The sequence below is a fragment of the Crocodylus siamensis genome, chromosome 2 (assembly GCF_052110815.1).
Source record: "Crocodylus siamensis isolate JL-2025a chromosome 2, ASM5211081v1, whole genome shotgun sequence".
Taxonomy (NCBI): Eukaryota; Metazoa; Chordata; order Crocodylia; family Crocodylidae; genus Crocodylus; species Crocodylus siamensis.
This window is the reverse complement of record NC_143396.1, coordinates 99,376,146-99,400,353: the sequence shown is the minus strand read 5'-3', so window position 1 is coordinate 99,400,353 and position 24,208 is coordinate 99,376,146. Positions and strand designations below refer to the sequence as shown.

General features: G+C 42.1%; 1 protein-coding gene across 6 annotated transcripts in view; it reads left to right on the top strand.

Annotated features, from left to right (window-relative positions):
• Window positions 1-24,208, top strand: part of IL15 (interleukin 15) — a 125,855-nt gene that overhangs the window by 23,788 nt on the left and 77,859 nt on the right. For 4 of the 6 annotated variants that reach the window (XM_090036483.1, XM_090036486.1, XM_090036475.1 and 1 more), the window contains exon 2: window positions 11,479-11,570. The gene's annotated coding sequence lies outside the window, so the exon portion shown is untranslated. Of the gene's footprint in view, window positions 1-11,348; window positions 11,367-11,431; window positions 11,571-24,208 lie in introns of those variants that run through there. The other 2 variants (XM_090036478.1, XM_090036477.1) reach the window with 2 other exon arrangements.

Sequence of the window (24,208 nt, the reverse complement as noted above, 5' to 3'; positions counted from 1 at the left end):
AAATTGTGTGAATGTTTATCCCCAGACAGGAATGTCCCTGGATTGGCATGCATACACGCTGCCCTTCTAATCAGGATATAGCGAGTAACTGAATGCACTGCTGCTTTTCTGCCATTGATTCAGTGATGTAATCCTGGCACAACAGTTCAGCTGGGATTACATCATTGCTAATATATTAATGCTTACAGTATTTTGTAATGTCCAGGGATAAACTGATAGTACTTCTTATCCTATGAACCTTTTTAGGATTCAATCTTGGGACAGCAGACATACACATCTGAATGACTGCACTTTGTCCTGGAATAAAACGTTTTACCCTGAGACAAATGTGACCTCTGTTTGTAGCCTTTATGTATCTACGATGGGAAAAAATATCTGTAAATATCAGTGGTATCACAAAAGATAACACTGGTTTCATAATACATACTTCAATGAAATAGGAAACAACGTTTCCTGATCCCCAAGGGGAGGGAGATATGAAGGACTGAATCAGTCAGCTTCCTTAGGAATATTTCAGTGTGTTGAAATGGTTTAGCCCCAGGGCATTCTGGAACTAGAAGTAAGCATCTAAAAGTGCTGTCTGATATCACTGGTGATATCAGGGAAGTTCATGCAGTAGCACAGGGTGTCATAGGATGCCTGCAGATGTGTAGGGGTGCTGCTCCAATGTGCTGTAATTAGAACGCTTTGGAGCAAACTCGATTAATCGAATGCTGGAGCATTCTAATTAGTGCACTCCAGGTAGCTTCTGCGTCTCATGTATCATCATCCCTGCACTTCAAAATGGTGGCGGGGGCACTTTAACTAAAGCTTGTTTGACAAGTTTTAGTTAAAACACCACTGCTGCCATTTTGAAGCACCGGGATGCTGATACACAAGACATTGTGGGCTCTTTAATTAGAATGGCTCTGAGAGCCATTCTAATTAAAGTGCCTACCATCACCCTCGGGAGCACTTGTAAAAATGCCCTTAGAAACTAATTGAATATAGCTAAGTTAATAGTTTATTGAACTTGAAATTCTGTATTAGATTAATATAGATTACTATGTTTGCCTAGGGAAAGAAGATGTGAGAAACAGTACTTTTAAGTGGTTCTTGCAAGAAAGAGCTAGCTGGAACCTGTCATTATGCTATGCAAAGGATCATGGTGTGATGAGCCATTCTTGCTCAAAAATGGAATGAAGCAGAACTCTGTCAGATCCAAGTGGTTTTAGCCTATCCAAATAATCTAATTTCATCCTCCTACAGATTGGAAACAGGCAAACATTATTCCAATAGGGACTAGAAAGAAGAGTAAACATATAAACGAGGATTTAATGAGTAAATTTCTAGGAAAAACTTCAACCAAATTTGAAACATGGGACCAGATCCTAACCTGCCTGTTAAGTGCTTAAGGATATGTATGCAATTAAATGTGACCTTTCTTTGCACTTCCCAACTCCCTCAAAAAACAATGTGTGTACTTTTGTAACATACTGACTTCCTAATCTTAACACAAAATATTATGAGTAATAGGCTATGCTAAATATTGTAACATATTGATAACTCAGAGAAAAGTACAACATGGCCTCAAGTGCGAAATTAATTGCAACGGGAATGAGATCAGATCTAATATAAAGCAGTCTTCCCATCATATTAATAACCTTCAATCAGAAGTATCAATTAGAAAAAATAATGACAATCGGTGCTGCCTAGAAAATAGCAAGTGCTATTCTTGGCTACCAGTTACCATTGTTACATTCTACTAGCTTGCTTGTCATTCTGTGGCCCATATCATTTTTTTCAAACTGCAGTATCTCTCATGATCATTAGATTGGAGTGTCATGGTACCAAATGTTCCCAGACACAGAGAGGGTCTCTGCTGCAATATGCCACAGGGTTTTGCACTGGTTAGGAACCCTAGTCAATATTTCAACTGGAAAGTCATATTATTTATACCAGCATTATTCAATAGGCAATTTGTCTTAAGACAAGATACTGAATATTCTTTTATGTATCTGAAGCATGTCTAAACTTTTGAACTTAACTTTCAGAAACATTAAATCACAACACACTTAACAAAATTTACCCTTTTTCTGACCTTGAAGTCTGTTTCCATTTCCTTTTATACAGCTTTTTTACCCTTTTCCCATTGTGCAACAATGCTCATATATTTGCCTGGTATGCCGTGTGATTTCAGTGTTCCATAGTGAATTGGGTCAAAGGTTTTAAAGAAACTAATTGAGTTAGTATTGGTTTTTGGAACACACATCTTTTCAAAGCTTTGAAGATATGATCTGCATATCTGCTAAGCCACCCTACTAATCCACCACAGAGGATAGTCTACTCTTCAAATTCAGCATTTTTTGGTGTCCTGTAATTGCTAGATGTGTGGATCTTCCATAAATCTACTTTGAGAAGACCAGGTTAATGATTTCATTCATATGGCCATCTTCCCACATTTTGACCCTAGAGTTTTAAAAGTGTTTCCATCTTCCCTCATGACAGTGCTTTAAGATGAGTTTGTGCTCAGAAAAAAGAACACTTTATTAAGCTGAGACTTCAGTATAAACATCCACTCCTTATATGCCTATTTTATAGAACCATAGGTCAATATAGTCATTGAATAGAAAACCATGTAATCTTTTTCCTCAAATATGAGCACAATTTCCTAACAAGCTAAAATTCCAAAGTCTTTATTAGTGTTTGTGGTTGTTTATAGTGGCAGAAAGGACATACCAAATTTTTCAAATATAACTTCAATTTATATTAGCTCATGACCTAGCCTTAGGCCAGCTTTATGTAGCTGGCAAATGGACAACATCTTATTTTAACTTTAAAAAGTGAACAAACTTGCTATGAAGGCTTTACTAATGAAGAATAAATGTGGAACATCTCAATATAAATTTTAAAATGATCTTCTGCCCTTTGATAATTTGAAGATCTCTGTTTTTTTTCAACCATGGAATATTTTACAATGGAGAATGAGTTGTGTGACTGTTAAGCCAAACAATATCGTAGAAGAAAAAGCTAAGCCTATGGAAGAATAAAAAGATGAAAATAGGTCTAAATTTCCAGGAGATATTATTAAAAAGAGATAATTGATTCTGTACTCATTATAAAATATCTGAACATCACAAAAGTGTGTAAACATTGTTTGTTTCCTATTCATAACTTAATGTCCCACTATGTTCTCTCATCCCCCCTTATGCTTCATAAAAGGAAGAATACACTGCTGCTACCTGATGAGTTTAAATATTTGTGGCAGACAAGAGGTTGCATCACAAACTCCCCACCAGAACAGAAGGGGCATAAAATAATCATTAGCATGCCAATTACAGAGGAAAATACCAAGAATAGGCTTGATGATCAACTCTCCTTGCACCCTAGATCAAGATTTGAGGTTAATCATTTGAACATCTTATGTAACTTCACTCTTAAGAGTGAAACCTGTTAAGGGCATACACCATGTTAAGGGCACTTAAAATGCGAGCATCTACCCATTACAGCTCATTAACTCATGCTAAAAGCCCTCAGAATGTTTCAAAGTTATGATACTTGAGCCGAGGGTTAACTCTGAGCCAAGCTACCCAGCTCATGTCAAGGTAACCAGTTTGCCTCATGGAGATAAAACTTTACAGTCCTACAGCATCCCAGAATGAATCATTCCCAGCCCTCTGCCCCCCCCATCCCCTAACCCACATACACGGAGAGCAGGGATAGAGCCCAGGTATCCTGGCTTCTAGCCACACCCCTGCTTGCCAGCCCTCTAGTGACAAGTCAGAGCTGTGCAGGGAAAAAAAATTGGTATTAACACTTAATACACTTAACACTGCTTACAGAATATTCTGACTTTAACACTGCTAAACATTCCACAGATTTAGTATAGTCGAAGTATAACATGTAACTTCACTCTTAGTGCTATCACTAAAGCACCTTTAAGGAGCAGTAAACTGCAGTTCAAACAATACAGAATAATTGTAAAAGAAGGACATGCCAAATTCTCAGGAGGGCAGGATCCTGGAGCTATATAAAGAAAAGAGATGTTGTAGCCAGGTAGCAGGGAAATTGCCTGTGTACCTAGATGAAGAGGGAAGTTGTTCTGTGCTCTTCTTTTCAGACTGTTATTCTTATGATGTTAAAATCATTGTAAAATCCACTTCTCTTAAGACCCCTAAGTTCATTAGGGGCTTTTTCATTCAGTTTTTGCTACCTATTATATACTTTGGTCCCTGCTTATCTACAGGCATTTGCTACAAACACCAGACACTAAATTGCCAGTTAAATTATAAATAGGGGAGAAGTGGAAAGAGTATTCCATATTTTATTTCATATTAGACCTAAGAAAACATAAGGCAAGTGCTGACTCACTGTACCCATTCTTCACTAGCCATATTAAATGAGATTGCCCTTTTTCCTTTATTCCATGTGGTAGCATGTGCTTTGACATTAGAAAACTGGTTATTAAATTGCTATCAATTTATTTGTTTGCAGATTTTTGGGGGTGTCAAGTTTTTTGAACCAATTAACAGAAGCATTTAATCACACTGTTTATAGAGTAGGGGTATCAAACTTATCTTGCTTGCAGGGACCAAGTGCAGGACCACAGTCCACAGGCCAGATGAATGGTGTGGGGTCAGCCCTGTGGGCCCATGCCCCCCCTTTTCCTCCATCCTCACATGTGGGATTCAGTGCTCATGTTGTCTGCTCTGGCCAGTTTGGGACTGCACCATAGATAGTGCCCATTCTGGCCAGATTGGGAAGCCAGCTGCACACAGTACCTACTCTGGCTGTTTCAGAACATGGCATGTATTAGAGTAGGTGCCACATACAGTACAGTCCCAGATGGGTGCCGTGAGCACTGGAAATGGCACATTGGTGGATTCCCAGACTGGCCCTGGATGAAGCCAGCACCAGGGTCAGATGATATGGCACCACAGGTGGTGTCCAGCCTTCAGGCCTTTTCTTTGACACCCCTTCTATGAAGCAACAAGGATATACATTGCTTGATTCACCATATGTTAGTTTAAAAGCCACACTCCAAGGTCAATCTATAATGATTGCTGTGTCTTTTGTAGCTTTCACCCAGACCTTAACCTTCCCATTTGTATTGCATTCCAAAGTAAACTTGTGTGGCAAAGGAAACATCCCATAACTTATGGGCCATAAGCACTAACTCTTACAAGTATCACTTTATACTTCTGAAAGTATAGCCTCAAACATTTAGTGTCTATAACTGCTCACAGCAGTCTCAGCTGGTAATTCAGTGTTTTGGCATTGTGCAGCTCTTATTCTTATGCACATCGAGTTGGAAACAGATAAAGTACAGAGCAAATCTCTTGCCATCACCATACACACTGGCTGATCACCGAACATCATTATTTCATAGATTTCATAAACATTCAGACTGGAAGGGACCCCAGAGGATCACCGAGTCCAGCCCCCTGCCCCAGGGGCAGAAAGTCAGCAGGGATCATAGGATCCCAGCAACATAAGCATCCAAATGCGTCTTGAAGGTGTTCAAAGTGGGTGCCTGAACCACCTCCGGCGGCAGTCTATTCCAAACCTTGGGGGCTTGGACAGTAAAGAAGTTCTTCCTTATGCCCAGCCTGAATTGGTTGCAGCAGAGTTTGTGACAGTTCGATCTTGTCATCCCTTGGGGTGGTCTGGTGAACAGATGTTCCCCCGGATCCTGGTGAACACCCCTGATAAACTCATAGGTGGCCACCAGATCGCCCCTGAGCCTGTGGTTTTCCAGGCTGAAGACTCCCATGGCTCTCAGCCTGTCATCATAAGGTGTGTTTTCTTGATCTCTGATCATGCGCGTGGCTCTCCTTTGCACTCTCTCAAGCTTCTCCACATCTTTTTTGAATTGTGGAGCCCAAAACTGAACTCAGTACTGCAGCTGCGGCCTCACCAATGCTGAGTACAATGGGAGAATGACGTCCCAGGATTTGCTTGAGAAGCATCTATGGATGCAAGCCAACGTTGTGCTCGCTTTACTAGCCCCAGCATCACATTGAAGGCTCATGTTCATCTTGTGGTCAATCATGATCCTGAAGTCCCTTTCATCTGTAGTGCTAACCAGCGTAGCACTGCTGAGCCTATAAGCATGCTGTAACTTTTTCCTCCCAAGGTGGAGAACCTTGCATTTTTTGGTGTTAAACACCATCAGGTTCTCATCTGTCCATTTCATGAGCCTGTCAAGAACTGCCTGGATCACCCTTCTGTCCTCAGGTGTGGATCCTTTGCCCCAGAGTTTGGTGTTGTCGGTGAACTTGGCCAGCCTGCGTTTGATACCAATGTCCACATCATTGATGAAGATGTTAAAAAGTATAGGCCCTAGGACAGAGCCTTTTGGGACCCCACTGGTCACCATACACTATGGTGCACCATTGGCTTGGATTTTAAAAAACACCAGCTAGTACTTTGTTCACGGCTGGGTGCAACCATCAAAAAGCAACCACGACACATATGTTCACTACTGGCAGACTGTTATTGGTACACAGTGGATGATTCTGCATGAGATGCTTTACTGTGCGGTAGTTTAGTCTACTGCACAGTAAAACATCACCATCTACGTGTACACAGCATTTATGATCCAGTAAACTAATTTACAGTTAGTTAGTACCTGTAAATGCAGGTATTAGATTAACTGTGCAGTAAGTACTGCACAGAAGTGCATTTACAGACACTGACTGGGAGCAAATTTGCTCTAGGGTAGCCACACCACCAGGGTCCCAGCATCCTGCTTGGGCCAGAGCCACAGGGTTGGGAGTTTCTTCTGTCCTGTAGCAAGGATAGCTCTTTGCCTGTCTCAGCCTGGCCTTTAGACCCCTGGCCTGACCCTTGGGCCTGTGCCAGCTACTGCCAGCCCCTGGGCATTGGGCCTCAGAGGCATGGTCCCATGCCACCCACAGACCCCAGATCTGCCCCCCAGAGCCTGTTTTATCACCTGGCTGCCTCCCAGGCACTGTGCCCCTCTATTGTAGGATTGTGGCAAGCACCTGCAGCAGCTGGAGTCTCTGGCTTAGGCCCCAAGTTCTGTCAAAGGACCCAAGATGGCAGCTTCACTAATGCCACACTCAGCATCCCAGGGCCCCAGCTGGACAGAGGGAGAGACTGCTGACCTTTTTGCACTGTGAGGTGATGCCAAGGTACAAAGCCAGTTTTCCCAGGGTGGCTCAAATGCCCACGTATATGACCATGGCAACCCACATGCAGGAGCATGGCCATCCGTGATCTGTGTGGCAGTGCCATATAAAGGCCAAGACCCTGTGGATCCAGTGGTTCTGTCATGGACCACAGCTACCAGTCTGGAGCTACCTGCAGGCCCATGTCTTTTATGCAGCAGCTGAACCATATCCTGGTTCCCAAGGACCCTGGGTGCAGCCACACAATGTATTCCAGCACAGGTGGCCTGCTGACTCCAGGTGTGCAATCTTTGAGTTCATAGATTCATAGATACTAGGGTCAGAAGGGACCTCAACAGATCATCGAGTCTGACCCCCTGCCTAGGCAGGAAAGAGTGCTGCTGTCAGATGATCCCAGCCAGATGCCTGTCCAGCCTTCTTTTAAAGACCCCCAAGCTAGGGGAGAGCACCACCCCCTTTGGAAGCCCATTCCAAATGTTGGCCATCCTTACCATGAAGGAAGTTTTTCCTGATGTCCAGCCTAAAACTACTCTCTGTCAGTTTGTGACCATTGTTCCTTATTACCCCAAGAGGTGTCCTGGTGAACAGAGCATCTCCGATCCCTTGCTGCGTCCCCCTAATGAATTTGTAGGTGGCCACAAGATCACCTCTCAGCTTTCTCTTGAGGAGGCTGAAGAGGTCCAGGTCCCTCAATCTCTCCCCATAGGGCTTGTCCTATCAGCCCCTGGCTATATCAGTGGGCCTTCTCTGGAGCCTCTCAAGTCTATCAATATCCTTCTTGAAGTATGATACCGAAAACTGGACACAATACTCCAACTGTGGTCTGACCAATGCTGCATATAGGGGACGTATCACCTCCTTGGCTCTATTTGTCATGCATCTGCTGAGTTAATATATGCTTATTTGTGATTTCCTACTCACTATGCTAGGCAGCCAGAACACATATTGTATTTATTTCTTTTATGATTTCAGCAGTATCCAATCACCTATTTTACCTATTGCAATTCATTTATTAAAATCTTCTAATTATATTTACTACTTTTGCATTTGCTACATGATTTTTATCAGTTTCTATTATTAAATGAAAAAATCACTAGTGTTGGCATTCTGAACCTAACATTCATACAAGGTTTTTCTTCAGTCCGTGAAACTCCATCTCTTTCACTCAAACACTACACAGATGCAGTATTTTTATGACCCTTATATAATCTGAATTCTACCAACTACTTACTGCTGCCCCATTGAACTTAAATACATACATTTTAATTCAACTGCTGGTGTAAACTGCATCTCCTTGTTGCTTCTGTGATTTCCTTTCAAAGACACCATTTAAAGATGTTTATATCAGGCAGTTTGAAGGGCTGTTCCTCAAAAACAGGATTAAACACTTGTGAATTCAGGAACCAAAACTCAAATCTCAAATTAAATTTCAAACCAATGTCTTTCCTGTCCAGAAGGTGCCAAAAATAGCCATCTCCACTGTGCAAAAATCCAGAATCCTGTTTTCCTCCCAGAGTGCCAAAAATCCCAGCTTTATAGACAAAACGATCAGTTGTATATGAGATTCCTAGGGCCCTAGCTTTTGTTGAAGCTCTACTGAAATACATAGAAGGTTTGAGTAGATATGATATAGAATGTCAAGAGCAGTGATATTCAGCCAAGCACCCTGGGGTGCAGTGAGATCCTTTTTAAGAGTGTTGTGGGGTGCTCCTCAATATTTTTACTGTTAGGTATCCAAGTGCCTAAACACAATTCACATGATAAACCCAGAGACTTCAAATAGAAATCCATAGTGTTAAAAACATTCTGACCTAATGTGGTCTTCCTGAGTTCTTTGGTACAGAAGAATTGTTCTGTTATTTTTACATACTGAAAATGAGTGAAAGTAAATAGACAAAATTTTATGAGGGATACTCTAAGTCTACAAAGGCTGAGAACCTGTGGGCCAGAGGGAAATAAATGAAATATCCAAGGATTCTTAATTTTAATGGGCTTGTAGAGAGGGGTTTTGTGGTAAGACAAGAAACTACTGAAATTCCCCTAGTAACTGAGGAATTTCACAATACATTGAAATGATTGCAAAAAGAATGAACTCTTAACTCATGACAGTGAGTCCATTTTTCTTCTTATTTACTGGTATACAGCTACAATTATATGAACTAAAGATATGTGTGCATTACAAAACAACTACTTGGTATCGTAATTTCATAGGCCTATGAACTGAGTATCATTGTTACCTCAATTATGTGATATATTTCAGGATTAGGATCCTGTCTATTTTCTTCCTTCAGGCTGTGTTTAGAACAATTTAGAGACATTAAAGTGAAACATATGGAGAAAATATTTTCTTGTGTTTTCTTTAAGAAATGTCACTTCTATTTACCATTTCATATTAAAATGTATTTAATAAGTCATCACTTATACATGCCCAAGAAATCAAGGCTTTGAAGTACCTCTAATCCTGGGTTTTGTTTTTTTTCCCTCCTAGAATTTAGTCTTCCTTAACAAGAAAAACAGTTATTTTACAATTAGACTGGTGTTTCTGTTCTGTTTTACCAACTATCAATTCATATGTTTAACAATGCCTTATTCTGGAAAGGAAGAGTCAATAAGAATGACAATGTTTTTCAAAGAACTTAAAATGAAAGAATAATTATATGACGATACAGTCAATATAAAAAAATAAGAGTGATCAAAACTAGAGAATGAGCATATTCTACTATGCTCATTAATGCATTTTGTTCTTCAAGGAATCCAAATGAAATGAGTAGCACTCCTATCAGGATAAGCTGATATTCATGAATAATAGATGCTGAAGTGGGCTCTGGGACAATATGAACAATAACAGACACTTATAAAAAATGGCACTACTGAGAACTATATACCATCCTATAAGAGTGCAATTTAAATGACTGATGGCCAGTTCTTGATAGTAAATTATCAATCAGTACTTTTTCATCAGTCATTCAAGCTTTAGGATACTCTCAGTGGTCTCAGCGTTTTCCAGGTTATATGTGTAGCGCTTATTCAGATCCTGTGAGGCAAGAACACAGTCATTTAATGTACTCCATGGTATACTTGAGAGGGAGGAGGCCACACATATTTCTTATTACAAGTATGCCTGCATACAAAGAGCCAAAATTAGGCTGTAGACTACAGAAACACAATGGAAAGAGCTAGGAGTGTTAGTAGTTGTATGGCTTCAGCAGGTTTAGGTCTGTATGGGGAAGGGTTTGGAAGGGCTAAGGAAAACTTCTTATCCAAAACCTTCCACAACTTTGATATTCATGTTAGCTTCACCCAAGAGTGGAACTGGGGGTGAGAAGGTGGGAGGCAGTGCAGTAGTGCATTTTCACCCCTTTTGATTCCTGCTCTACCCAACTTTTAAAACCAACTGCCTGGGAAGGGCAGTAGCATTCAGGTAGCACTGAGAGAGTCAATTGACTCAGTGACTCAGTATCATCCCCCTAATTCCTGCTAATCTCTCACCACTTCACTGGTGTTAATGACTTTCAATCATTTTTAATGGTCTTGATGTTCCAGTATTCCAGGTATCCTTTCTTGTGCAACTTTGCTGTGTGTTGGCCACTCCTGCTAATGTCCATTTTATATTTTACAGCTGTACAGACTGTTTCTAGCTCTAGCTAAAACCTGGACTCAGGTATGGTAATTGTGATGGTGGACCTTGCCTCTCTCTATCCTTTTATAATCTCCCAAAGAGCTATAAGAACCCCAACTTTCCCGCCTGCCACGTCTTGGATGTTATTATAATAAGTTCTGCTTTATGATGTCACGTGTCAGGACAGTTGTTATATATATATTTGTTGTTTTATTTTGCTCTTTGGGTGTCTCTATTAGGAATCCCGGTATTATAGAGGAAAACTTCACTCGATTATTCCCACACACTCGCCGATATATATAACCACAGTCAGATGCAAATTAACACTTGTCTTTATTTTTATTCTTTATAACACTGTACTAACTTTCATTATCTTTAAACACAAGTGGTCCTTTTTTTTAACAATTATATTGACTTTGTCATTCTAGCTACATACTGTTCTTATTTAACCTTTATCAGTTTGGTTGGACTGAACCAGGTGTTAATAAACAAAGTCCCTTTAACTCTGGCTTGTCCATTTATTTCCCTTTTTTTTTGGAGCAGGCTTTTCTCTTCAAGCCTTGTTTTTTCTCTCTCTTTACTTTTTGCTATCCTGAGTGTGTACCTTTCATCTGGTGCGTGCCTGAAGCCTTGAATCCTTGTGGTCAGCACTCAGTTGTTTTCACTAAGCTTGTGGGAGTGAGTCAATTCACTCTTCCCTTTTTTGTTTGTTTGTTTACTTTTCAGTGTGGCTGCTATCCACCTCTCGGGTGCCTCTTCAGGGATACGCCCCTCTTTCTCTGAGCTCCGCTCTCTCCAGTGGCGAGAAAAATCCTGAGGTATGTGTCTTATCTCCTAGAGATCTTCTTTCTCCCTCACTTTCTCCTTCAGACGCTCTTTCTTTCTTTTCCCTTTCTGAGACTCCCTTCTCCTCTTTCTTTTCTTTTTCCAGAGCTTCTATCCTAATATGGTAATAGCTCTGGAAGCAGCGTTCTCCGGCTTTTTTTGCCCCATCGCTGTTTACTCTTTCACAGTAATATTAACTCAGGTATAGAAATGTCTAGACACCCAGGAAAGTTACATTTTGTGTTATGAATTTGAATAAGAGTGTATATTTAACTATAATGACTACAGGACTAATAACATAATGCCTTTTGATTGTTTTGGCTATTTTCGCCTAGTTCACTGTGTTTGTTTAATGGAGTATAATCTAGCAAATCACTGCATATTTCAATAGTTATATTAGTTTTTGCTTTGATCTTAAACTAAATAATATAATGCTATTGCTAGCCCCTAGCATATTAGTAAAGCTTTTAGTTTAACTGGAGGAAAATGTATGCTGCATTATATGCTATGATGTGCCACACCGCCTGTAACCCCTTTTCAAAACCCTAGATCTGCCCATGGTTCCATTAATGTGTTTGGTCTGAAAAAGCTTTCTTTTTGATAATTCCTAAATGAAACTTGGATTACTCTAATTGAAAATGATCTTTCTTTTGTTGAGAGATCCCTCTCAGATTTATTAAACATTAAATAAAAATGAATTTTTGAACGTGTAATTCACCAAAATTTTTCATTTTGGCTTTACTCAAACCAATACTTGTAATTGCTTCAGAAATGCCAAAATAAAAATATGTCATTCACACAGCAGTACCTTTTCTGTGCAACCCTAAGCTTGTACTTCGGCAGCATTGATTTTTTTTGTTGTGCTTAGGTGTTTGGGGAAGACAGTACAGCATCATAAGTAATGTTCCAGCTGCACCTGTGTTCAATTACTAGCCGAGCCAGTGCTGGGTAGAACTGCTGAGAGCTGCTAAAGAAATCTCAGACCTGTTGCATGATTTCTCAGTCCCTGATGTATCTTTCTTTTCCTATGCTGACTTTGACCTAACATTAGTCAAAAAAACCTCAAATGAGAATTTATGAGTCTTTAATATACATTAATCTTGCCCTCATTCCTATGTGAAGGACTTAATCTTATAACATTGCACATCCTGAGACTATTTTATACTCTCGTGTCTATTGGAAAAGTCTAGATTTGTCAAGCAGAATATCAAGGAGATTACTAACATGCACAGAAGGTTAAATGTAATGCGGAATCTGGTACAGGAATATTTTCAACTCCCTTAAGGAGACTGAATACATTCGTAGACTAACTTACAACTCTGCTTTTTGTAGTTTTCTTTCACTCTCAGTGATTTGCAAAAACCAGGCGGTTCCTCAGGAACTAATTGACCTTTGCATGTGCCTTGGAGCGCCTGTCAGAATGTACTGCTAATGACCACTGGGATTTGCAGGGACAGAGCTAACTTGAAAATCATATTTCTGTCTGAAAAAGGGTACCTTGTGTAGATGTAAGTAAAATGTAAGGCCTAAGCACTCAAATGTTAGGAAATGCCAGTTAAAACAGCCTGTACAACCTTTACTCAGTCCTCTTGTGCACACACACACGGGGCATTTGAGCTTCTCGGAACATTCTAAGAGTTTTTGGTGCAGGTAGAAAAAAAAGTCCTTCTTAATTTTATTCTCAAAAGTAGTTCTCAAAAACCAAAAAGTAGTTTTCAAAAAAACAGCTGAACTACTTTTTGTAGTTGAACTACTTTTGCTGAAGATTTCCAAAATAATTCAGCTGGAAGCATATACCAAGCACGGAAAAACTCTGATAAATAGCTTGTGTCGAGTTGCTACAGCTAAAACAAATATGAAGAGTTTAACAGCCTTCACTATAGGCTGCTGTCAGGTCAGCCTATTCAAAGGTGCAAACTACTACTCTGATCCTGTGAATACTTAGGGTTCTTATTGAGCTACATAATTCAAATCCTGTCCATATGTGAAAAATCCCCAGTTGTGTGCAATAAGATTCTTCGCCACAGTTGGTTGGCTTGTCAGGGAGCATAGGCTGAAGCGCTGAGTAGCAGAAGTTATCAGCTGCTAACCCAGGGTATGTACAAGAATCGTATTTAGATCACTCTAGTGAAGGCTGGGGTAATCTAAATGCCCCACTGGACAAGCATTCATGAGGCTTATGTGCCCCCTAAAACAGCACACCCGAACTCAAGCTAGTCCTTGTCCAATGCGAACTAACTTTAGATTGGCCAAGGGTTAATCATGCCCAGTAAGGGTTACCCCACCCTAGTGAATACTTGCATCTATCCACAGCACAGTCTTGGGGTTGGAAAAGCCCATCCACTCTCCACAGCCATGGGACTATGCTGTTTTTACCCTCTGACTCTGACTGGGCTATTTTTACTCCACCCTAGAACATCCCTAGACTAGGCAGCTCCACTGTGGACTTGCCAACCCCTGCTGCAGACCCACCAGCACCCCCCAGACCTGCCAGTCCCCTCCACAGACCCAGTAGCCCCTCACCTCACTCCTGACTTAATTGCCTCCAGTTCCCTGTGCCTTCTCCCAGCAAGGTGTAAATGCTTGCACAAATGGATCCCACTAGGTTTATGGTGACTTAAACTAAGCTGCCTAACCATGAGCTAGGTCCCATGAACACTGGTTCACACTCACAACCACTGCAGGGTGGATGCAATGCTAGCTACACTCAAGAACACTAAGTTGCTTCTGGTCATGAAATGTAATTGTGAGAAAGCAGCGGGGGAGATGGGGGGACAACAAATCCACAGGAAAGAATTCATAGAGAAGCTTAATACACAGGACAAAGAAATTTATCCCCAGATGTCTCAGAGCTTGGTCCCAAAAAAAACAAAGGCCACGTCTAGTCAGTAAACTTATAGGCAAGAGACAGACATTACACATAAACTGGTTTAAGTGATCAGAAACTGGTTTAAACCCGTAACAGAACAGACATTCAGTGCACATAAACCAGTTACAAAATGGCTGAAACTGGTTTGAGGTAAACCTGGTCGAATGTAGTATCAGACATAACTGATATGGCTCAAATCAGTTTATATAATGTCTGTCCAAGATCCCTTGCTGTTTTAAGTTAAACCAGACTCCCCCAACATCCTGGTATGCTCTCTGGGTGGGACTGTGCTCTGCTCCAGAGATAGGCTGGCTCTGCCTCTCTGCTCTAAAGCCAGAGCAGGGACAGGACATGGCGAGACACTGGGCAGCATGGCCCTGTTAAGGCAAAGTGAGCAGGAAGGGGATTAATTCCTCCTGCCTCCCCCACTGCAGCTGGGGTCTGCCTGTCAGCTGGGGAGCGGAGGGGGAGGGCGGTGGCCCCTGGGGCTGGCAGACCCCGGCTGCAGGGCAGAAGGGACCAGACAGGATGGAGGGAGGAATTAACTTTTTTCCCTGCTCCCTTCACCTTAACAGGGCCATGCTGGGACGGTTGTCCCTTGGGGCAGGGAGGGGCTGTGGCCAGGCTCTGGGGCTGAGGCCAGGCTGGGCAGCCTTGGATAGAGCCCCCCTCCCATCTTCCCCCTGCTGTCATGGGGTGGGGAAGGGGGCTTCCATAAGATGCTTCCCAGCCCCAGGTGGAGACTCTTCCCCTCCTCCCTCCCCCCACAGGGCAGGGAGGAGGCCTCTGTTCCATGTTGTGGGGTATTTTTCCCCTTCCTCCTCCTCCCTCACTCCCCCCCCCCTCGCTGTTGAGGGCGCAGGGAGTGGGGGGCTCTGTTCAGTGCTGGGGGGAACTCAAACCCCAGGTTTTTCACTTCCAGGGTGACTGTTGTAGCTACTAAGTTGTTATGTAACAGATAGGCACTACTTCTTCCTCCTCCTACTCTAGATTGGCGGGTCTCAACCTTTTTTGTACCAGGACCCATTTGTAAACACCAATGGCTAGTCGCAACCCAGTGCCCCTCACTCCCAACCTGCTGACCCTAGCTTCCAGGCCCTAGCTCCCAGAGTGTGTGGAGCAGGGGTTGGGTATGTGGGGCAGGGAGGCAGGGCATGAGAGGCCCCAAGCAGCCCCTTGCAGGCTGGAACTGTGCCAGAGTGAATGGGAAAAGCCTCAGTTTTCCACGTTTTTCTCCTTTAGAAGAGAATCAATTTTTTCAAGTTTTGTGATCTATTTTTAAAGTTTGTTTGCCACCCTTTCATATACTCTTATGACCCACTTTTGGGTCACAACCCACCGGTTGAGAAACACTGCTCTAGATGAGGTTTCAAAGAATGTGGCCATAGTTGCATTTTATGAGCAGTCTATCATGTTGATATGTGTTCAACATTCTCAGAGCAGCCTAAAGTTCAGGTCCTTTCGAGGCTTATACAGAGTAAATCCTACTTTCAGGATCCTACTTGGGCTTAGTCAGGGAATATATACTGAGCCACTCACAATGAAGTATCCTGGTACCTGCTTGGAAGCAGAACCCTAAGGTCTCTGCCCACTCCTTGCAGGCACTGATGTTACTCTAGGGTGGTACTCCTCTGTGGCTGCATTTCAGACCTTGGTCTCTGGTGTGCTAGCTAGAGAACTTATATAGGGGGTGGTCCCGGAGTGGCCTCACTGGTGTATTTCCAAATTGAGAATATCATAGAATCATAGACTCAACGAGTTGGAAGGGACCTAGACAGATCATCTAGTTTGACCCCCTGCCATGGGCAGGAAGAAGCACTGGGGGTGGCAGGGGTCACAAGACCCCAGCCAGGTGCCTATCCAGTCTCCTCTTGAAGATTTCCAGGGAAGGTGAAAGTACCACCTCTCTGGGAAGCCTATTTCAGGCTCTGGCCACCCTTACCATGAAGTAGTTCTTCCTAATATCTAATGTAAACCTATCCTCCCTCAGCTTGTGGCCATTGTTCCTGGTGACCCCAAGGGGGGCTCTGGTGAACAGACTTTCCCCAAGTCCCTGCTGGTAGACCCTGATAAGGTTGTAGGCAGCCACAAGATCCCCCCTCAGTCTCCTCTTGTGGAGACTGAAGAGATCTCTCCTCATAGGGCTGGTCCCTCAGTCTCTCCTCATAGGGCTGGCCACGGAGGCCCTCAAACATATGAGTGACCCTCCTCTGGACCCTCTCCAGGTTCTCCACATCTGAGAGAGAGGGGTAGGGTTTAAAACATCACTGGTTTTGTTCTCAATATTTCTTGTTGATGCACCACTTAGTCCCAGAAGGGCAATGTCTCCCCTCAGGAGGTGGGACTGATGTGGTAGCTGGATCCCAAGCAGTCACTGACCCTGTGCATAAACTCCTTATCCTGGTGCTGTGACTCTTTCAGCTCTATAGCAGTGCATGCAACCTCCCTCCGCAAGTGGCTGGCCATCCATAGACCTTGTTCTTGGAACTTGCAGCATGTTCCTGGGCCTGGATGCTTCATTCATGTGCTGTGGCACTGCAGGTGCAGTTGGCAATCTGTCCATTCTAACCACCCCCACACTGAGGGCCCCCTTTGGTCCTCATGTCATTGGTGCCATCTATACATACAACTGTGGTGCTCTGCAGGTGTCTGGCTGACCATCCTGGATCCAGTATCTTAAGCTCCATGATGACCTTCCACATATCAACGTGGATCTTACAGACAAAAGAGACACCATGGGATCTCTTGTGCTACAGAGAATTTTCATTTCTAGCTGCACCTTACTAGCAGTGGTGCTCATTTGTAGCTGCTCTGCCAAATGGCACTTGGAGGATCACTAGCAAAAATGTACAGTTTTGCTGTTGGTTATACTCAGCTGTGGGGCTTGGAAAAAGCTTCCAGTGTATATCAGGGTCTGTTTGGATTAGGGTTTGCATCAGGTGGGTAAACACATTGGCTTCTCTCAGGAGAGCAGTGAGACCTTGAAGGATGGTGTGGCCAGTTGTCAATTACCCAGATATATGGCCCCACTCAATGTAACACAGACTGTTAAGCCCCCAACAATAGTAGACTGTCCCAACCCTGGTATCTTTGCTTTATTCTAGGCCAGTGATGGTTGGCTGGGGGTGGGGATGTTTTCAAAGCATGAGGTCAGTGGGGAGCATCAATAAATCAGTATTGTCACTCCTCCACCTGGACAATCATCAAACCAAAAGCTCCCTGAATATCAGAGTAGGCAACTACACCCTTCCCCATGAGCATATCCTAAGCTACCAAGGAGTCACACTAAACCATTCCCTCACTTATAAACATCACATTCAGAAGGTCAGCAATAAAGTCTCTGCACAGGTTGCTGCCTTAAGTTCTTGTGCCAACTTCAAAGTGCTCAGAACCACTGCACTAACAAGCTCAACACTGTACTTAGCACACAGAGACTCATAACAGGCTGTGCAACTTGCACACACACAGATTTATTCCCTGCACTCTCGTGCATTAGACCAAGTGACATAAGAAGATAGCCCCTACCCACTCCCCTGCTGCGAGGTTTAAGGGCCTGTGGAGAGTCCAGCAGGCCAGGTACTGTGTGTTGTGCTAAATTTAGATAAGGAGTGAGGTAAATGGAAATGAAATAATTGTTCAGTCTGAAATCTATTCCTACAGCATTTTCTACCAACACCAAATGAGTCCCCCATTAGGCACCACCTTGACAGAGAACCTGGGTCAAGATGAACAGACTGAGATCTGGATACAGATCCTTTAAAACAATACTGTACAAGATAAGCATCTTGGACAGCCCCCATGTGACTGCATTGTCCAGCAAACAGCACAGCACTTAATCAAAAGCTGAAATCTTTACAAATGCTCAGACAGGGTAGATGGAATCCACGCACTGAGTGATAGTACCAGGCAGTGGTCATAGCTTGCCAGAGGGAAGAAGGAGGTGGGGGGTGGAAACAGAGGCTTTGCCACCTCAGGTCACTGAGAGCCTAGGGGTGGAGCCAACCCAGCACTTGGGCAGACCACGTGAGCTCGGCCACGGCTAGAGTGCTGCCCTGAGAAGTGGAGGTGACTGAGGTGCTGCAATGCTCCATGGGATATTGGCAGAATGTGACCTACTGTGAGTTGTGATGGGATGTGGTACAGATGTTCATTATGGCACTCTAACCTACAGTAGTGAAGTCTGATACCACATGCATGCATGGTTATCTTAAAGATCTGCCATTTTTACAGCTGTCTTATGTGCCCTGACCATCTGTTTGGTTATGCCCATAGAGCATTTTCTGCGCGCCTACTGCACAATAAAGTATAACTTCAGTACCTGGCCCCCAGTACTAAACATAATGCCAGTGTAGTCGTAGCAGCAGTCATGTTATTTTGTAGTATAGTTGCTCTTACTCAGGCCAGTTTAATCAAGAAAAGTAACATAACTTGAGAGAATTCTTCAGTGACTGCACACTTTTAAGCATATTAGCTCAATTTAAATTTTTTGTGGGATCAAAGCCTAAAGACTTAGCTAGTATTGTATCATGGCAAGCACCTTATTACATTAGGAAGCAGCTTATTATTAGGAAGTAATTTAATGTGAAAAGCAACTTTAATTTGTAGTATTGCAGTTGGGTCTGCTGAGGTCACTAAAACAACAGAGTTCTAATGGAAATCAGTAAGGCCCTGTAAAGGCTCAAGTCACTTCCCACATAGATGCAGCTACAGGGTTTGGGCCTTAAAATCAATTCTCTAAGTGAATTTACTAAACATCTTACAAACTTAACCCCCCCCCCCCCAAAAACATATGTTCTTTTTTTCTTGCTGGTTACCTTTATAACTAATTTATTAATCAACTTCCACATTACCTTGCTTATACTAATTTGGCCATCCTATCTTTTCTGCCCGGATAGTTTTCATTTGAAAAACACTGCAGTTCTTCAAGTAAAGATAGATCATGTTTAATGGCAGTATTAAATAAACTGCAACATTCCAGAAATATCGTCCATACTTTAGAGAGCCAAAACGTTAATGTCCCAGCAGATGGGTCTAGACAATTAAACGGCATTTCTGAGATGCCAAAAGTTTTTAATAACCAACTTGAAGAGTTTATCATGTAAAATTCATTATAATTTAATTGTGAGAAGAGCTGGAATCTATGAAATCGGGATCGGCCAGTTTTTCAGAAGGCAAAACTCTCATCTAAAAATATATTTATTTTAAATGTGAATGTACACACTTAAATGTATTTCATTTTATATTATAAATTTAATTTTTTCCAGCCATATAATGTACATATAATTGTTGCTAGTTTTTCAATAATTAATCCTGGACAACTTGCAAAAGTCACTGCCTATATGATATCTTTAATCGCATCAGTTGCATTCCAAGATATAGGCTAAACTCTCAGCTCATAGTAAAGAAATAAGCATAGATGAACTAGCTCAGGAATGGGCCAGGAAGGGATAGGTGGACCTGAGTCATGGTTTTTTTTCCTGCTTACTCCTTGCTTTGGGGGCAAAGCAATTTGCTATAGGCCAATATTAGTAACACCAATTATCTCAACTTTGCCCACAACAATGTCATATTGGTCTTCCCAGAATCACTACAACCCCTCTCCTCCGTCAGCGATATGAAAAAGGAAGAGCAAATAAGACTCACAAGTTGAGAACCCTCACAGTAGGTTATTTCAGTAGGTAGGTTCACTGGCTGTTGCATCGGGGAAGGCTGAGCCAGAGTTTCACCCCTTCTTTATCTATGCTAGGCCCTTTCTTGCCTGGCTATGAGGAAAGAGAAGAGCAGTGAGCTGGCATTCACATGCCTGTACTTTTGCCTCTTAGATTATTTATAATCAAACTACTGCACTTTGGCAGAAGTACTTTGGTATGCTTGTTAGAAATTCTCAGGAAGGGACTTTCTCCTAAATCCTGAGCATACTCCTGCATGCTTTCTTGAGTCTTGGGCACTCAGAATGCTGATAGATGTGCAGCTCCCCAGTCTAACTCATGGCTCTTCACAGAAAGTTAAATTGACAGAAAGTTAAACATGAGTTAAACTGACTGCCCCCTGCCCCCCAACCCCACAGACATTCACTGTTGGGTCAGGGTGTGAGGGGTGGGATCAAACTCCACTCCAAGGAGCTGCCTGGCTGCAGTTTGTCTCCCCTAGCCCCCACTCCTAGCTCCAGTGCTGTTTGAAGGATGGGAAGGGGAGAAGGGAGGGGAAGGGAGCTGTAGGCTAGGGTTTGCCCAGCCTGCACTGGACAGGGACAGGTGGATTGGAGCTTCCCCCCAACCCTGCTTGCATGTAGGGACTTACAGAAGATAACAAAGGCACTCCGCTTTGGGGCACCTTCATCTGTATCTTCATGGAATAAGGGTTAATTTGTCACATGATCAAGCACTTTTTAAGTGCTCTGCAGATGTGCACTTCTGTCAGGACCCAGCTGTAGAGCACTTTCAAGGGGTCTATTGTGCAACAAATGCCACTTCTGTCAGTACCCTCAAGTGACCTTTCCACCCTGATGTTTTCATGAAGCTTTGGTGAAACTCTGGAACACTACTTAATTTTTTTCTTGGGAGAGGTAGTTAGTTGTATTAGTCTGAAATCAAGCAGAAGGCAGGGCAGAGTTGTACCTTACAGATTGAGTCAGGGATGCACATAGGTGACTGGTGCCACCTTAGTTGGGGGGGGGGGCACATGCACCACCCCAGGGATCAGTCAGCAAGCGGGGGTAGGGGTGTTCCCTCACAGCCAGTCTCACTGACTAGGAAGCAGCTGCAGTGCTACCAGAAGCAACTACGATGCTCCCAGTCAGCACTTGCAGGGGGTACACCAGCACTCCTGCCTGCTCACTTCATCAGGTGCTAATTTTTTTTATTATTCTTATTCTTATTTTTAGAGTGCTAAGGAGTTTTGAAGGTATGTGATCAGTGATGGTTTCTGTTCCAGGAACTTATGCTGAAAAAGAAGTACTAAGACATTGGCCAAGCAGCAGGACTAACGCACATAGTGAACATCTTGCTGGGGTCATTTGACCCCAGTATTCTTTCCTGCCATAGCAGGGAGTCGGACTAGATGATCTGCTCAGGTCCCTTCCGACCCTACAAACTATGAAACTATCAAACTATGAAACTGAATTGCTCCCTTTAACTGGCAGTAACATCTGCACAGAACTATGGACAGGCTAATTACTACTGCCCCACATCATATGTGCATAGTAGGAAAAAGGAACTAGAATGCTGTGTCTTCAAGCATTCAGGATTCTATAAAAAATATATGCCTATATTGAATTGCACAGGGATACATCTGGGGTGGAATGTGACCCTTATAAAAAGAAAAGCCAAGGACTGTCTTTACATCTGATTTGATTTAATCATCTTTCTTTTTATTTATAGTCTTATATAAACACATGACTATTTACTTCCCTCTCCACCATCAGTAATGCACTAGAATCCAATCCTTCTGCCTTTGCATTCAGTGAGAAAACTGTCATTGCCCTCAAAGGGAACTATTTCATGTTGTGGAACCACACCTGTAGGCTCCACAATATTTCTTTAAACTGAGGTGCTTAATTTTATATTTCAGTAATTATAGTTTATTTTAAAATTACTTTCACATATATACTTTCACTTTAGGGTTTGCATGCTGTAAATTACTCACTTTTTTTTGTCACTGCACTTACATTTCTCAATTTTAATTTAGTTGCTCATTAGTGAGAGTAATTGTCAATATCTTGCCAAATAGCCTGTGTCCACTAGAAATTAGACTTGCATAAATTAGAGAGAGAGATTTTCCTGGTAGTGAGCATACCAGAATAATTTATGCTATAAATAAGCACCTTGCTATGGCTAGTGGTGTTTAGATGGTTGTAAAGTGTCCCAGGTGTAATTAGCAAGCACATTTTTGTGTAATTAAGAAAATGAATGAGAATTAAATGTGGGAGTGCAGGTGGTATTACCACCCCATTGTAGCATAATGTTGTCTGACACCTGCATCACTTTTATATACAACAAGTAGATTTTTCATTATATAATGAAATTGAAAAGTGTGTGATTTAAACCTCATAAGCGCCAAAGAAATTCACACAAAAGAACAGGCAGAAGTGGCCTATTAGAAATGGTCCAAATGGAAGAACATTTCTTTTTTGTAGGTTTTGTAAATGACTCGCTTTCCCCCCTTATTGCAGGATGCAACAGAATGAATGACACCCAATAGGGGTTATTTTGCCCAATTTTTTTAATGCTGTAACTTTTTTGCTGGGAAGGAAGTTTTGAAAATGTATTGAGTGACAATAGGAAAAAGAAGAAATAATTAATAACATATTCTTACCAGATAGCATTTGTTAGGTTGCGTTCAGTAACGTGGGAAAAAAGGGTTCAGGGAATGTAAATTTCAAATATAATTATATTAATTCTTGACAAAAATTAGAACTTGTTGAAAAACTAAAAACTATTAAAGAATGTTTTTGCTTTAGAAAAATGCTTTCTTTTAAATTAGAAGAACATTTAAACAAGAAACTTCATTGATCAGCTTAATCTTATGTTTAGGCAGGCCACATAAAAGAAACTAGAAGTAATAATCCTGGAGTCTCCAGGCTGAGAATCACAGGGCAGGAAGAAACCTTGAACATCATCTAGTCCAATTACCAGTACAGTACAAATGCAAGATTTGCTGTTTCTGGATCAGCCCAGATAGATGTCTACCCTGCCTTCTTTTGAAAACCTCCAAGGAAGAAGATTCTGCAACTTCAGCCAGCTTGTTCCTCAAACTTACATTTCTGATAGTTTGAAAGTTTTGCAAGAGATTTGATCTAAATCTGCTTGCTATGATGTAAAGCTATTGCTCTGTGTTCCATCCTCTGTGGCAAGGGACAACAGTTGTTTTTCCTCTTCATTACAACATCCTTTCAAGTGCTTGGAAACAGCTGTCAGCTGTCATGTTACCCTTCACCTCCTTCTCTCCAAACAGCACATACCTTGTTTCTTCAGTCTTTCCAACCCCTTTATTGTCTTTGTTGCTCACTTCTTGACTCCCTCCAGTTCATCTATGTATTTCTTATAAGGAACTGCCTAAAACTGAACACAGTACTTTAGCTGAATCCTAACCATTTTCGAGTATATACCTCTTGTGTATTTCATACGATGCTTCTGTTAATGCAATCCAGAAACTGAATTTGTATTTCTTGAGACACCACCACACTGTTGAGTTTGTGATTCATCATAATCCCCAGGTATGGCTCAGCAGTGCTACTGTCAAGCCAGTTATCCCACATTCTGTATGTGTGAATTTGGACTTCCTTTTCTAGGCATAGCACCTTATATTTGTCTTCCTCAAATTGTATTTTTCTACCTCTGGCCCAGTTCTTCAATTTTAATCCTGTCTTCCAAAGTGTTTGGAATCCCTCCCAGTTTTGCACTGTCTGAAAAGCTGAACAGTGTACTCCTTGCCAATTCATCCAAATAATTAACAAACATGTTAAACAGTTCTGGATGTAGAGCAGACTTCCATTGGATCCCTTTTGCAGTCTGACGTTGATCCATTTATAATTACTCTTTGTTAATGCAGTCTAGCTCACATGTGTCCTAGTAACTCCCTAGGCTGTGTGCAAGTGTTTCAATCAACTAATTCAAGTAGCAGTTTACTGTAACAGGTTAGAACAGGTTAGAACCCCAGTTGGTTGAAAACTGTACAAGTGTTTGATGTTCAGGCAGACTGAGCTGGTGATGGCCCACTGCCAAAGAGGCCCTCTGCATGTATCCCATCCTGTTCTGTACACTC